Source organism: Balearica regulorum, chromosome W, assembly GCF_011004875.1.
Source record: "Balearica regulorum gibbericeps isolate bBalReg1 chromosome W, bBalReg1.pri, whole genome shotgun sequence".
Lineage (NCBI taxonomy): Eukaryota > Metazoa > Chordata > Aves > Gruiformes > Gruidae > Balearica > Balearica regulorum.
Genome location: NC_046219.1, coordinates 4,250,483 through 4,264,283, shown reverse-complemented (window position 1 = coordinate 4,264,283; position 13,801 = coordinate 4,250,483). Strand labels below are relative to the sequence as shown.

General features: G+C 50.4%; 1 protein-coding gene and 1 long non-coding RNA gene across 2 annotated transcripts in view; one reads left to right on the top strand and one right to left on the bottom strand.

Annotated features, from left to right (window-relative positions):
- The window catches only part of MAPK4 (mitogen-activated protein kinase 4), a 51,781-nt gene extending 51,417 nt beyond the window's left edge, over nt 1-364 (bottom strand). The window contains exon 1 of the mRNA XM_075738992.1: nt 278-364. The gene's annotated coding sequence lies outside the window, so the exon portion shown is untranslated. The remainder of the gene's footprint in view (nt 1-277) is intronic.
- Nucleotides 1-10,156, top strand: part of LOC142599264 (uncharacterized) — a 59,278-nt gene extending 49,122 nt beyond the window's left edge. Inside the window, exon 3 of the long non-coding RNA XR_012832894.1 lies at nt 10,097-10,156. This is a non-coding gene — a long non-coding RNA (uncharacterized LOC142599264). The remainder of the gene's footprint in view (nt 1-10,096) is intronic.
- Nucleotides 10,157-13,801: the final 3,645 nt, after the last annotated feature.

Sequence of the window (13,801 nt, the reverse complement as noted above, 5' to 3'; positions counted from 1 at the left end):
GCCCACCGTTCCAAGAAGGGGGTCTCCGGCAGGCCCAGCGGTGGCAGCGGGGGTGTGCCGGGCTGGGCTGAGCCCCGGGGAATGGCCCTGGCAGCGAACCCGCTCACCGAGCCCCGCCGTAACCGCCGCCCTCCGGCCGGCTCACCCCGCACGGCACCGCATCGCTCCCCCCCCGCAAATCCCCTCACTACCGGCCCCCAGCGGACTCAGCCCGCAGAACAGGCTCGGCGCGGGGGGCGGGGGGCGGACAAAGGGATCAGCGGGGCGCCGCACTTACCGGAGCCGCTCCGCACCGCTCGGCCATGGCCCGGCCCGGCCCGACTCCGCTCGTCGCACCGGCACCGCGCGCCGACCCCCGCCGCTGACGTCACCCACCGGCCTCAGCCGCCGCGCGGGGGCCACCTGCCGGGGGAGGGGCAGGGGAGGGGGCGGAAAAGGGGTGATCCCTGAGAGGAGCCGCCTCAGGGGATCCGATCCCTTTCAACCATCCCGGGAGGAGCCACCTGAGGAGATCCGGTCCCTTTCACCATCCCCGGGAGGAGTCGCCTTAGGGGATCCGGTCTCCCTCACCGTCCCCGGGAGGAGCCCCCTGAGGGGATCTGGTACACCCCGCCCCAGTCCCTGTGAGGGGCCGCCAAGGGGGGATGCTGCCTGGCCCTCCACCTCAAGGTGTCCCTCACAGCGGGGGTGTGGTGGGCCTGAGGTGAACATTGAGACAATCCTGGCTGGGCTTTCTGCCCTTTTCTCCCCCTGTAGCCGATGTGTATTTGCTTATCAGTAATAACATGTGGGTTTCCAGGTCCACACGAAGCCAGCGTCCTGGCAGCCTGTGAGACCATGCCGGGGCCTGCTTTGACCCCAGGGAGCCCTGGAGCACCTCAGTGTCCTTATGTCTGTCCGCTCCTGAGGTCTGTCCCCACTGAAGAGGGGCCCTTTCCTGAGGAGAAAGGTATAATGGATTTTGGTAGTGCCCAAGGGTGAGGCAGGTGAGGTAAGGTACAGGTGAGGTAACTGAGGTCTTTCCACCCTGGGGTGGCATGACCCACTGAGCAGCCTTAATGGAAAAAAAATCACTGTACGCTGTATTTACAGTGTGAAAGAACAATTAAAGGAAGCTGCTTCAACACTCTAAATGGAAGAAGCATGATAGTTCGATAATTATTGATCCCCTCCAGACAAGCATGCTGCTTTGTTAGAGCTGGAGGAACTGAACCTCCCTCATCTTCTGCAGGGGAAACTGAGAAAAAAATAAGAGAGAAAATGGTCCAGTAAATTAAACGCCCAGGGAATTACACAGGAGGAAATGAAGGGGCTTTGGGCAACCTGGTCTAGTGGAGGGTGTCCCTGCCCATGGCAGGGGGTTGGAACTAGATGGGCTTTAAGGTCCCTTCCAACCCAAACCATTCTGTGATTCTATGTGTATAAACAATGTTTGGGGGTATAGTCATCTGTAACAAGACCGCTCCACTGTTTCACTAAGATTAAAATGAACGTTCCCATCTGGTTACCCCATGAGCAGGAAGGTATTGAATTGGTGCTTATGCCTGTGAATGCAAGGGGGAAAAATCAGAGAGAAGAAAGAGGAATAGGAGCATTAACAGTTATTGTTAAAACCTCCCAGGGAAACTGATTTTGTGTGCCCTGCATCACTGTGAGCTTAGGTGCCGCTTCCCAGTGTCCTTCAAAGCTGAGCATGGAGGTTATTCCCCTGGTTGACATAGGTGACAAACACACAGCCAGGGAGACCGAAGGGCATCCTGGGGCACTCTGGGGAAGAGCTGGTTTGGTTGATATGGGTTGGGTTTTGGTGAAGAGGCTGTATATTACTGGCACTTCGGAAAACCAGGGCAGCACTCAGCATCTCACAGGACCTTGGCAGTCATCCCTGGAGTGGCGCTGGGTGAACAACAAACTCTGGCAGTGCTGTGAATGGTGTTGTGGAGCAGGTCCTCACGCCACCCTAGCACACAAGCATTGCAGCTTGGCAGGATCGGTCCCCGAACGCTAACGAGATAAAGGGGCCTCCGTTCAACCAGGTGATTAAACGGCAGTAACTTCCAGGCAGCTATAGTTAGCATCATCGTCATCATGAAGCTGCCAAAGCTAATGAATGGAAATACCATATTTACGGTACGCGGTGTTGGTGCAACTCAAACCGTACACCATAAATTGTAGGTTTTGGCACTTGCGGCTGTGTAACAGTGCCATTACACACACAGACATCTTCGGAGAGCTGCTGCTCTCCGGCGTGAGGTGGGTGCAAGGAAGCATGTTTCCAAGCAGGATGAAGAGAGACGGGATGATAACACGATAAGCGACTTAATTAAACACTATGGAGCCTGAATAATCATGGGCCTGTGCTGCATCTTCATGCATGAGGAATTGCTCTCTTTTTAAGTGGGGAGAAGCAAAGCTCTCAAAACCCTGCCTGAGTGTTTACATCAATGTCCTGGTGGATTGGTGAGGAGGGACCACGGCGCACTTGATCAAAGCAGGCAGCACTGTTGCCTGAAGTATCTACCAATAACGGGAGCTATAAGAATCTCTTTTTTTTTTTCACCCTGCCATGACATGGTTTTTATCCAGGCTCTCTCCCTTCCCAGTGTGAGACAGCCGAAAGCACAGGTAAGGCAAATGCAGAAAGGCATAGCATTAGTACCTTCCTGAAACTCAGCAATTCAGCCTTCCTGCTGCAGGCTTGGACTATCGGATGCCTTCAGGAAGAGGGTGCTTTTCCCTGCTGTCTCCTTTTCCAACACTTCTTATTTTCATTGAGAGAGGGGGCATTTTTATTGTCTAATCACAGCATGTGCAGCATTTTATTCGGAGCCTGAAATTCACCCCTTCCGCAGGCAAAGAAGCTGAAACCCACAGGGGTGAAGTTCAGACTGTACTGGGGGGCTTATACCCTCTCCAGGTGTAGATTTCACCCCAGTTGCTGTTAACACCCACTGCAAAATGTTTGTCTTGCATAATATTCTTCTGTCTCTAGTTACAGGATTTATCCAACATATTTCAGAAGTTAAATCATTAGCCACTGAAATAAATGGGACCTGAGTGTCTACAGCACGAATGAGTTCCAGAAATACCCTGCCAGATCTGAACTCACAGATGTCAGTGAAGTGGTACAGGTCAGCCCGGCACTGTCATTTCCTGCTGGATACAGTACATTCAGCACATCCTTTTTGACACATGTAACACCACCTTTTCCAGACACATCCCCGATATTTTATCAACCCTTGGAACAAGGTGCAAAACATCGGTAGTTGCCCTATTAGTGACCTGCAGTAGCACACCCTGGGATGAATTGTTAATGCTTTCACAGGTCCATACACAACAGGCAGAGAATTAAGACTCTTCTTTCCTACCAAATTCCATAAAATGAAGCACCGGTGTAAAAGTGGCCACATTTCCAGCAGTGCTAAGACTGGCTGCTGGGCTTTGGGGGCATCTCAGGACCCATAAAAAAAAAATCATCCTTTTATTCATCAACACTTTGTAGGTTGCCTTCTCTCTACATGAATGGGGAATACTGTTAGGAATTGCTCTGTGTTATAAGAATTTCCCATCTTACAATTGCTTTCATGTGCTTGTGGGGAATCACAGGATAATTAATGTGAGAAGGGACCGCCGGAGTCGCCTAGTCCAGCCCACCACTTCTCAGATCACGTCTCCTCGGATCAGGTTCCTCGTAGAGTCTTCTAGTCGAGTCTTGAACGTCTCCAAGGATGGGAGGTTGTAAGGCAGGGTAGGGCGAAGGGGATTTAACAGAATCGGGTTTTGTGTGTGAGGCAGCAAAAAGAAAATAGTGTTTCTTGCCTTGGCAGCCTCCTCTTCTCTCCAGGCTGCAGGCTGCCTACCCCACACATACACGCTGCTCACCAAATTTTAGCTTTCCTCAGCACTTTGAGCTTACAGCCCAATTTCATTCCATCAGCTGTATTATTAATCAGCAGGCTGCAAATTATGTTGCTATAACCCATGTACTTTTTGTATTTTGAACTGAAAATAAAATAAATTGGTGCATAGTAAACAAATCCCAGCTTTCCAGGAGAAGCACACAACTGAGTTTCCTACTCAAACTAAGTTTGCCTTTGTAAAGGTCAGTTTATATTCCTAGATATTCCTAGATTCAGTGCAGCACACACTAGTTGGTCTGGGGGCAGGAAAAAAAATGCCATTTAATAATGCATATGCTTTTTTCCCCCCTCCTGTTACTAAGAGGTGCATTGCTTAGTAGAGCTCCAGTGTAGCTTGTGTAAGGCACGGCTCGAGCGCGGTCCGGCCGCATTAGCCATGGCGGCTCCACTGACTCCACTGAAATTACTCTGATGCTATCAGGAAAAGATGAATTCCCCAGGGGGGCTTGTGACAGTAATGTGTGATCAGTTGCCCCGGAGTTGCACTATGACTAAGGACATAAAAAACACGAACATAAGCTCTTTGGCACAGGCACCACGCCTTTCTTTTTTTTTCCTACCTTTAAAACACCAAAGACAGGTCAAGGCTTTGAGTTTATATCTCTTAGAAGGAAAGAGCCACTGCTGAAGCCCTGGCTCAGCTTTATTCTCACGTAGCAAAGCTGGCTGTGCACAAAGCTGCCTGTTTGCCCACTTCGTCCTGCCCACAGCAGCAGCAAGACCCTGGCTTTGGGCACAGACCATTGCCAGAAGCCTGAACATCAATCGAGACACACTGGTGAGTTGTCCGTTAAGGAAACAGCTTGTAATAGAGTCTGCCTCTTTGAAATGGGAATGCTTCAAGGGAGGAAATGTCAGAGGACAAGATCTGTCAGGCATGAGTGCAGTGTTACCCCCAGCTCCTGCCAGCTCCTCCAGTGCTCTGGGGGAATGGAGAATTAAATGGAGGAGGAAGGGTCTGAGATACTTCAGAGCTGCACTGAATCCAGGGCTGGATAACATGGCAGAGAACAGTGCGGAGTGACTGGTTCAAAGAATAATCGAGCAGCTGAGCAGATGTGATGCCCAGACGTCGAGCTCCTGGGGATGAATCCGTGTAATGAAAGTGGTGTCAGCAGCACAACCCCTTTACTTTCTATTTATTGCAAACGCTTGTTCGCTGCCTTGTGCCTGCAGAACCTGTCCCTGCTGCTCTCCCTCCTTGTCCCCACCCCACCACAGCTGCACCCAGACCTCAGCACCCTCCTTGCCCCCCAAAATAACACTGTTTATTCTCTGCTTCATCTTCCCACATCACATTTGATTTAACGCTGGTTGTCAGAGCACCAAACCTGGGTGAGAGCAGCGACCGCTGCCGCTTCCCAGCTGTGAGGGATCCCAACCTGCTCCTTCCATCTCACCAGCAACGAAACTAGTTGAGAGCAAAGCTTTTGATTTCCCCAACTGTCACCAATTTGGCATCAACTTCCTTGAAGGTTTCCTTTTTTCTTCTGTCTTATTAAACTGACCTAAAACTGCCAAAGCAAAGAAAAAAGATGAAGTCTCTCTCTCATGTCGTAGGCAGCCACCTTTGTAAATCCTTGGGAATGAGCTTGTCACAACTCCCCGGTATGGGGGGATGCCATTAGAGCAATCATTCTCTGCACACCCACATTTTCCACCATTTTCCACCTCCTACTATTATTTTTCATGTATACTATAATTAGCCTTTTACGGGCCATGAACCTCGCACCCAGGAGAAGAGGTGCCTGCCAGAGCAATGGCAGAAGGAGACCCCCAAGAAGACAACACGACATGTATCCTGGCATCTTGATCATTAATAAAAATGCTAATTAAAAGCACAGTCTCTGCCTGCCCATAACCCCCAATGTTGCTGGTTTAGCCATGGCTACTGAAGCGACAATGGGAGCCCAGGCACAGCGGAAGAGGCCACGGAGGGTCTACAGCGCTGCATGGCAATTTGGGATACTGGTACCCGGATCAGCTGCGTTCCTGATTGCTTGAAGCATTTTGCACCCATAGAAGAAATCCAGCCACAAGAAAGAAAACCAACAGAATTATTTTAAAACTTGTGTTTTTCTTTCTAAAAGCAGATGCCTTTCTTTTGCCATGGCTGTCCCCAGCATGCCAAATCCAGACAATGCCCAGATTAAACAGCATCACCTCAAAACTGCCATTTCCCTGCCCTTTGGGGCAAATCCCTTGCAGCACTTGGATCCGGGCTTGGCTTTAAGCAAAGGAGCTACCCCAGGAACAGTTCACCTGCTCACGTGGGTATTTAAGTATTTTACCAGCTCCCAGCATTTGCATTTCTGCTCGTTTGCAGGACTGAGCCTGCAGAAAACAAGCAGCCAGGTTATCTTTTGCACAGACCTTCACACAAAGCATTGCTCCAAATTACCTGGGAGAAGCATGGAAAGCAGAAGGGAAATAAAAATGGGAGTTAGTTAAGGTCTTCCTATTCATAGTTTATTTTATCTATTAATTAAAGCAGAGCAGGCTTCAGGATGGGAACAGCTTCCCTAAGGTCCCAATTAAGTGGGATGGCTTTGCATCAGCCACAGTGGGTATCTATCTGAGGGACTGGGCGAGGATGGAGAGATTGATGGATGATAATGAAGGAGCTGTTTGAACATGTGCAAGTGAGGTTCTCAAATGACTTTAAGCAGCCTGGTTTGGGAAAGCTGTGCTGTCTGCACCAGGAGATGCTATCTCCTCTGAGAACAACCCAGCTGAGGCATCATCCAGCCCTTTGTATTTTAGATCCAACATCTGGGGAATATTTCAACGTGAGAAATAACCCATGCCAAGTGCACAGCAAGATTTATTTTTTTTTTCCCCCCCAAGACTGGCCATTTCCCTGCATTGCCATTCTAATTGTAAATAGTGTTTTTAAGTTTAAAAAGTGGTTTTGCAAGTGATGCAAACCGTCCAACATCCCAGCCTGCAGGACTGATGACTGACGGGGAATGGATCATGCTTCGTAACAGCAGTTTCTGTCTCTCAGCCTGATGCTGGCTGTCACCAAACAGGTCCCTGCAAGTAACAGCCATCAACCTGGCTGAAACCTGTAATTCCCATGCCCATGTTTAGCAACAACTCACATCCCATAATATACTGAAGCTGAGCAGTATTTAGCTGAGTTGGCCTTTAATAGGGGGCCAACCTGAATTTACAACTCAACCCCAAGCCCTCCAAAGCTAGGAATACAAAGGGGTGAAAGAGCAGACACTGACAACAACCTCCCTGCAGAGAAGTCTATCATTCTATGATTCTATCTCCCTGCTGCCTTCTCCCGGTGGGCTCCAGCCACTGCTTTTGTGCCTGGAATGAGCCAGCAAGCCTTGCGTGACCAGGGGGTCATCCCAGGAATGCCACCGCTGCGTGGGACATCAGCTGTTGCTGGTGGGGATGCATGGACCACCTCTCCCATTCTCTTCTTTCTTAGGTGGCTGCAGGCAAAGATTTCACCGTGCCGGGGTGGAAAGCAGAGCTTAGGGCTCTACTCCTCAGCCTGTGGCTCCCACACCCACGTTTTTCCTCTTGGAGGCCCCCAACAGAAGGCAAGGACTGTGTGATTTCACTGGGACATCTGTTTCATGATGTGCACCATGGTTCATCACTGGGAAAGGGTCTGGATCAGCCAGGGCTGCTTTTATGTGAGTTGAAGGAAGCATCAGCCCTGGCTCACATGGCCATGCAGAGCCCTGAAGGCTTTTCCAGTGCTGGTTTGACCTCCCTGGTCCTCCCAAGGTTGCAAAATGCAGAAGACATTTCCAACTGAAGAACAAAACCAGAATAACCAGCTGGGCCACCGGTGTCACCAGTGCCTTCGGACTGGAAAAGACTCCAGCTGCCAGACAGCTTTTACGGAAGCAAGTCCTTTGATGGCAAGTGGAGGCCAGGCAGGGTGGCGGCAGCAGATGATGCTCAAACTCTCCCAGGCCAGAGGCAAAACCTGCTCTGGGCCAAGTCACAGTGGCCCGGAGGAGGATTCGTGTGGCTCCCTTGTAGAGTAATTCCCTAACAGATGGCTGGGTGGAGAAAAATCAACATCCTCCTCTATCTGCGCTTAAAAAACAGCCAAAGGCAAGGACAGTGTGATTTCACTGGGACAGCAACATTACTTACTGTAAAAAAGGAGACAATTTTCTAGGGCGATTTCTCTTCCCTGAGGCATGGGGTGAAGCACCCAGCCTCCATCCCAGCTCCAGCAGCAGCTCTGGAAGCCTGTCCTCTGGCAATGACCAGCCTCACTCCTCACACCTGCCCAGAGAACTTTATTCTTCCAGCTGCCTTTCTGCAAGGGCTGGTGTGAGCTCAGAAGCCAGGAGCGGGTTTCACTCAAATCCAAGGAAGCTCTGGATCAGCTGCCCCATGTACCCACTAACCTCTGCTCAAGGTCTCATCTCAGGAAGGTCAAGGTGGCCCCAGCTCCATCCACACATCCAGAGGTGCACCTCAACTGTGGGATGCCGGACTTGTCCAGGCTTGTTGGTGCCGAATACAGGGCCATTATGAGCCAGCAGAAGGGGCCCGGGGGTGGGGGTGGGGGTGGGGTGGTGTGTGTGTCTGACTTGGGCAAGAGCAGGGATTGAGCAGCTTGCTTATCTTGCACTGATAAGCACTGGACCTGAACAGGGGCAGGAGATGAGCAATTTGTTCATCTTAACAAGATGCGGGCGCCTGACGGGTCTACTCCTCAATATCAACTAAGTGACACCTGGGGTGAGGGGGAGCCTTCACAGCCCGGTAAGCTAGCTAAACAGACCACCACTCCTCTATACTGAACGCCTTTGTTCTCTGCTACTCCCCCCCCCAGCCCCGATCAACTGCACAACAAGCCTTGTTAAGGGCTAATCAGCACACAATACCTGACTTAGTCCCACCTTGCCAAAAGGATAAATCTGGCATTTAGAATCCTCTTTTTTGAGGACGAGAACTCCAACTATACAGACAGGTCGACGGGCCTACGGGCCTGGACCTCTCTCCTCCCCAAGCAGGGACGCCTCTTTGGTAAGACTTGCGCCTCCGATTATGTCGAATGTTACCCCGGGAAAACTATCATTAACAAAAGCGCTGAACTATTAACTTAAGCTCAAAATTGTTGCAGTTAGTGCATTTATCAACGGCAATTCCGAACTTTTTATATCTGTTGCCTCAATAAATTACCTATCTTTTTCAGCTTTGCGAAACTGTTTCAGTGAAAGTCCTTAGTGGGGCTCTGACAGGCAAAGGTTGACTCTGATAAGTGGCTACACACATAATCCTTTAGACATAAACCATTGACCAAGTCTGGGACTAAGACTGGACCTAGCCGCACCTAGGCTCCTCTCTGAGAAGGAGTTTAGAAAGCAAGGGGGTCCTTTCTGAACCTCGTGACTCAACGGGAGGGCCTCCCTCAGCCACACATCAGACTTGTACCCTTTTACATGACACTCAACCCAAGTGCATGACCTCCCGCTTCTGCAGCCCCCAGTACTCCCTAAGCAAGGCACAACTTTTTTTTGCATGATATGGACTGAAAACTCCCATCTGAATGACATTCAGAACTGGCATGTGGAGTGAAGCCAGCTCATCCTAACTCCTTCCATCCACCTGAGAGCAGGTTGGCATCACCAAGACATTTTCTGGAAACCTCCCCTGTCATGGCACAGATGCAGTGTGGTGGGTTGACCCTGGCTGGAGGCCAGGTACCCACCAAAGCTGCTCTATCACTGCCCTCCTCAGCTGGACAGAGGAGAGAAAATATAACGAAAGGCTTGTGGGTCGAGATAAGGACAGGGAGAGATTGTTCACCAATTACCATCATAGCCAAACAGATTTGAGTTAGAAAAACTTAATCTAATTTATTACCAAGCAAAACAGAGTCGAGTAATGAGAAATAAAACCAAATCTTTAAACACCTCCCAACACCCTGCCCTTCTTCCCAGACTCAACTTCACTCCTGAATTCTCTCCCTCCTCCCCCCAACCAGTGGCACAGGAGGACAGGGAATGGCAGTTGTGGTCAGTTCATCACACGTTGTTTCTGCCGCTTCTTCATCCTCAGGAGGAGGACTCCTCACATTCTTCCCCTGCTTCAGCGTGGGGTCCCTCTCACGGGAGACAGTCCTTCACGACCTTCTCCAATGTGAGTCCTTCCCATGGGCTACAGTTCTTCACAAACTGCTCCAGCATGGGTCTCTCCCACAGGGTGCAGACCTTCAAGAACAGACTGCTCCAGCGTGGGGTCCCCCACGGGGTCACAAGTCCTGCCAGCAAACCTGCTCTGGCATGGGCTCCTCTCTCCATGGGTCCACAGGTCCTGCCAGGAGCTTGCTCCAGCGTGGGCTTCCCACGGGGCCACAGCCTCCTTCAGGTGCCTCCACCTGCTCCAGCGTGGGGTCCTCCATGGGATGCAGGTGGAATCTCTGCTCCCCCTCATCCTTCCTCCATGGGCTGCAGGGGGACAGCCTGCCTCACCATGGTCTTCACCACGGGCTGCATCCATGAATCTCTGCTCCGGTGCCTGGAGCACCTCCTCCCCCTCCTTCTGCACTCACCTTGGTGTCTGCAAAGTTCTCTCACATCTTCTCACTCCTCTCTCTGGCTGCAAATGCTGCTCCTAGTTTTGGGGATTTTTTGTCCTTCACTATGTTATCACAGAGGCGCTACCACCATTGCTGATGGGCTCGGCCTTGGCCAGCAGCGGGTCCGTCTTGGAACTGGCTGGCATTGGCTCTGTCAGACACAGGGGAAGCTTCTAGCAGCTTCTCACAGAAGCCACCCCTGTAGCCCCCCTGCAGCCCCCCTGCTACCAAAACCTTGCCACACAAACCCAGTACATGCTGGCTGGAGAAGGAGGGCAGGACAGCACAGGGAAGGTGATGCTGAAGGTCATGGTGCAACAGATCTTCAGGCAAGACAACCTGCAGAAGGCACGGAAGACATTGAGTGTCAAACCTCAGCATTGCTGTCGCTGAAGACCACCAATGTCAACAACAAGGCATGAGGAGGAGGAAGTTTCTGCAGGATTTCAGAGGTGATATGTGCAACAGGTTAATCTGTAATTTGATGTTTTCAGCCAGGGAAATTTTGTTTATCTCCTCATCTGAAGAACTCCATCACCTTTTTGAACATTGTCTATATATTTGTGGGTTGTGTGCTCCCACCTAACAGCTGAGACAAAAACTTGGCTGTAGAAAAAGAGAATAAAAGATTATAAATGCTCCTGTGGAAAAGATGACTTGAACAGGCTGAGGAGCTTTGTGTCTGGGCTCTGTCATTAATCAAGCTAATTCAGATAAGTGAACCACTCAGGTGATATTAGGCCCAGAAAGAAGAGCCAGAGCAAAATAATCAAGGCTTTAGAAGAATGAAAAAATCTCTTGAAAATACAAACCAGATTTCTGATGGCTGCTGTGGGCACATGTACAAAGCCAGAAAACCAGAGGGGCCGAGGACTTGGAAGCCCAGGACATGCTTTTAAGTCAGAGCATGGAGGATTTGGTGGCCACACCAAGCAATAAAGACCCTTCAGTGGCTGGACCTGGGTGAAGTTTGGTGCAATGTCATGTCCCATCAGCCCGGTTGGGCTGGAGACTTCTGAGCACCCTTTTTCTGGTCACTGGGGATTCGCTTGCCTGCAGCTGAGTTCTGAAAACAGAAATAAGTTATGATTCACCATCTCTGAAGTACTTCTGCAAGAAACTCCCCTGCCACCACCACTCGGGTCCCCTTCCAGGCCTCACCCCCAGCTGTGGGTGCAGAAAGGAACCAGCATTTCAGCCCATTCCATCGCTGCTTTTGGTGTGAGAAGACGTTTGGTAGAGCTTTTGTATCATCCCGCACCAGGGTTAGATGATAGGGGATAAAACCAGGAGAAAGCAAAGGATAAGAGGTGCTGCTCAAGCCATCTCATGGTCCCTCTGTCACCTCCCTCCCTGCTCTTTGTACCCTGAGGTGGTATTTTGTAGAGCTGGAAAAAACAGAAAATATCTTCCCCAGCCACCAAGGGAAGATCTCTTTGCATGGGCTCCCCATCCTTCTTGCAAGGCAGCCAGCTTCTCCCCACACTGCCAAAAAGCCGAGACCTCAGCTTTGACTGGATGAAAATACCCCAACCGAAGGCAGATGAAGGGAAATCTTGAAACCGGCATCAAAAAAGCCGCACTACCATCACAGCAGTGGCGAGCTGAGCAAAGCCTTCAAAAACCTGCGTTTTAATCTTGATCTGCTCCAAAAGTCGGCTCCGCAAAGCCCCGTGGCTTTGCATTCCCCACCACCTCCGCACAGCATGCTTTCAGCTTTAAATGAAAGGGTGTTTTGCTGTGTTTTCTGATGCTTCTGATAATATTTTGTAGAGCATCCCTCCTACACTCTTCATTTCCAGGTGAGCTTCCCCAGGTTAATAAATAATATGGTCATGGGGCTGAAGAAAAACAGGCAAGGGAGCAAAACTGAAGCGCAGGTGGGAGAAACGTGGGTGTGCATGACTTCGCACAGGGAAGGGCTTCTGCAGTATCACCTGCATGGGATTCAGAGGCGGGGAGCTAGAGAGATGTGTCATTTCTCATTTCTTCCCTGCTTCTGGGCACGGACACCTCAAAGCCATAGTCAACCATAACCAGAAGTGTCCCAACACGGAGAAAAACCCAGAATCACAGAAAACGCCTGTCCCGTGTGCTCAGATAAGGACCCAAATAAAAAGATGCAAACTGTTGCTAACAGAGCAACACCGATGGAAGAGTCACAAGGTCCTGAAAGACCATGACCATGAGTTTAACCTGTAATGTTGGATCCTACTAATGGTGTCACCAAACCCTGTGGAGCAAAGTGGGAGGCAGATTCCTGCCAATTTCTGGCAGCAGCATCCCTGGCCAAGGAGATGCTGGGACAGGGAAGGAGAGGGACCGGCTTAGAGGAGTGTGAAATGCGGGGCTAGAGCTTGCACCAAGCAGCTCCCAAGGCTGAGCAGAAGGACAAGAGGTTTTTCTCAGCTGTGGCTGGATTTAAGATGGATATTGGGAGAGGTTTCTTTCTGTTAAGGAAGAAAGATCTGGACTTCCCATGTCGAAGAGGCAAAGGTGAAGCCAAGTGGGTTTAACACGGAGCTTGGCAAGTCAACAAGGAAAAAGCATTGCTCCTCGGAAAAGGATTTGCAAGGTGAGAGCTCGGGGGAGCATGGGGAGGTGGTGGCCAGGAATGAAGCACTTTGCACTGCAATCCTAACCAGGGGCTTGCTGTGTGGCCTTGGGAAGTGCTTTAATGCCCTGACAACTCATTTTCCTTTTGTACAATAGGGATAATAATACTAATCCATGCTTAGGAACTACTCCAGACATTAACATTAAGGCATAATCACAAGAGACACCCTCCTGGTTCACATTGCAGCACAAAATATTAATAACTTCAAGTCATTTGTGACAATTTGGAGGTGGGAAACCCTGAGGATGGAGGAGCCCCAGAGGCAGCCCGTCCCCAGGCACCCACCAGCACAGAGCCATCCCTTTGATGCTCTTATACTTTATTAATAAACCAGGGGTCCTGCCGCATCAGAGGCTGTTTAAATTTTAATTGGCACGTCCATATACATTCCTACTGTAACCGTAGGATAGGGGGCCGTAGATTGTAACCAAAGTAACAGGTAATGAAGCTAACTAACCATGGCAAGTGGCAAGATGACCGTGTCAAGATACAATGCTGCTATGTTTTTTGTACAGTCCCTACCCAACCGGACAATAGGCCCGGGAATATCAATCTTATAAAGTAAGGACAGGTGCAGATGTACCTGCACAACAAGGGTACTGCGCATGCCTGCACGAAGGGGGTCATCCAGCGGACACAGGTGCAAGACCACTGACGACCACCAGAGACCCCTGAGGACCACCGACTCAAATC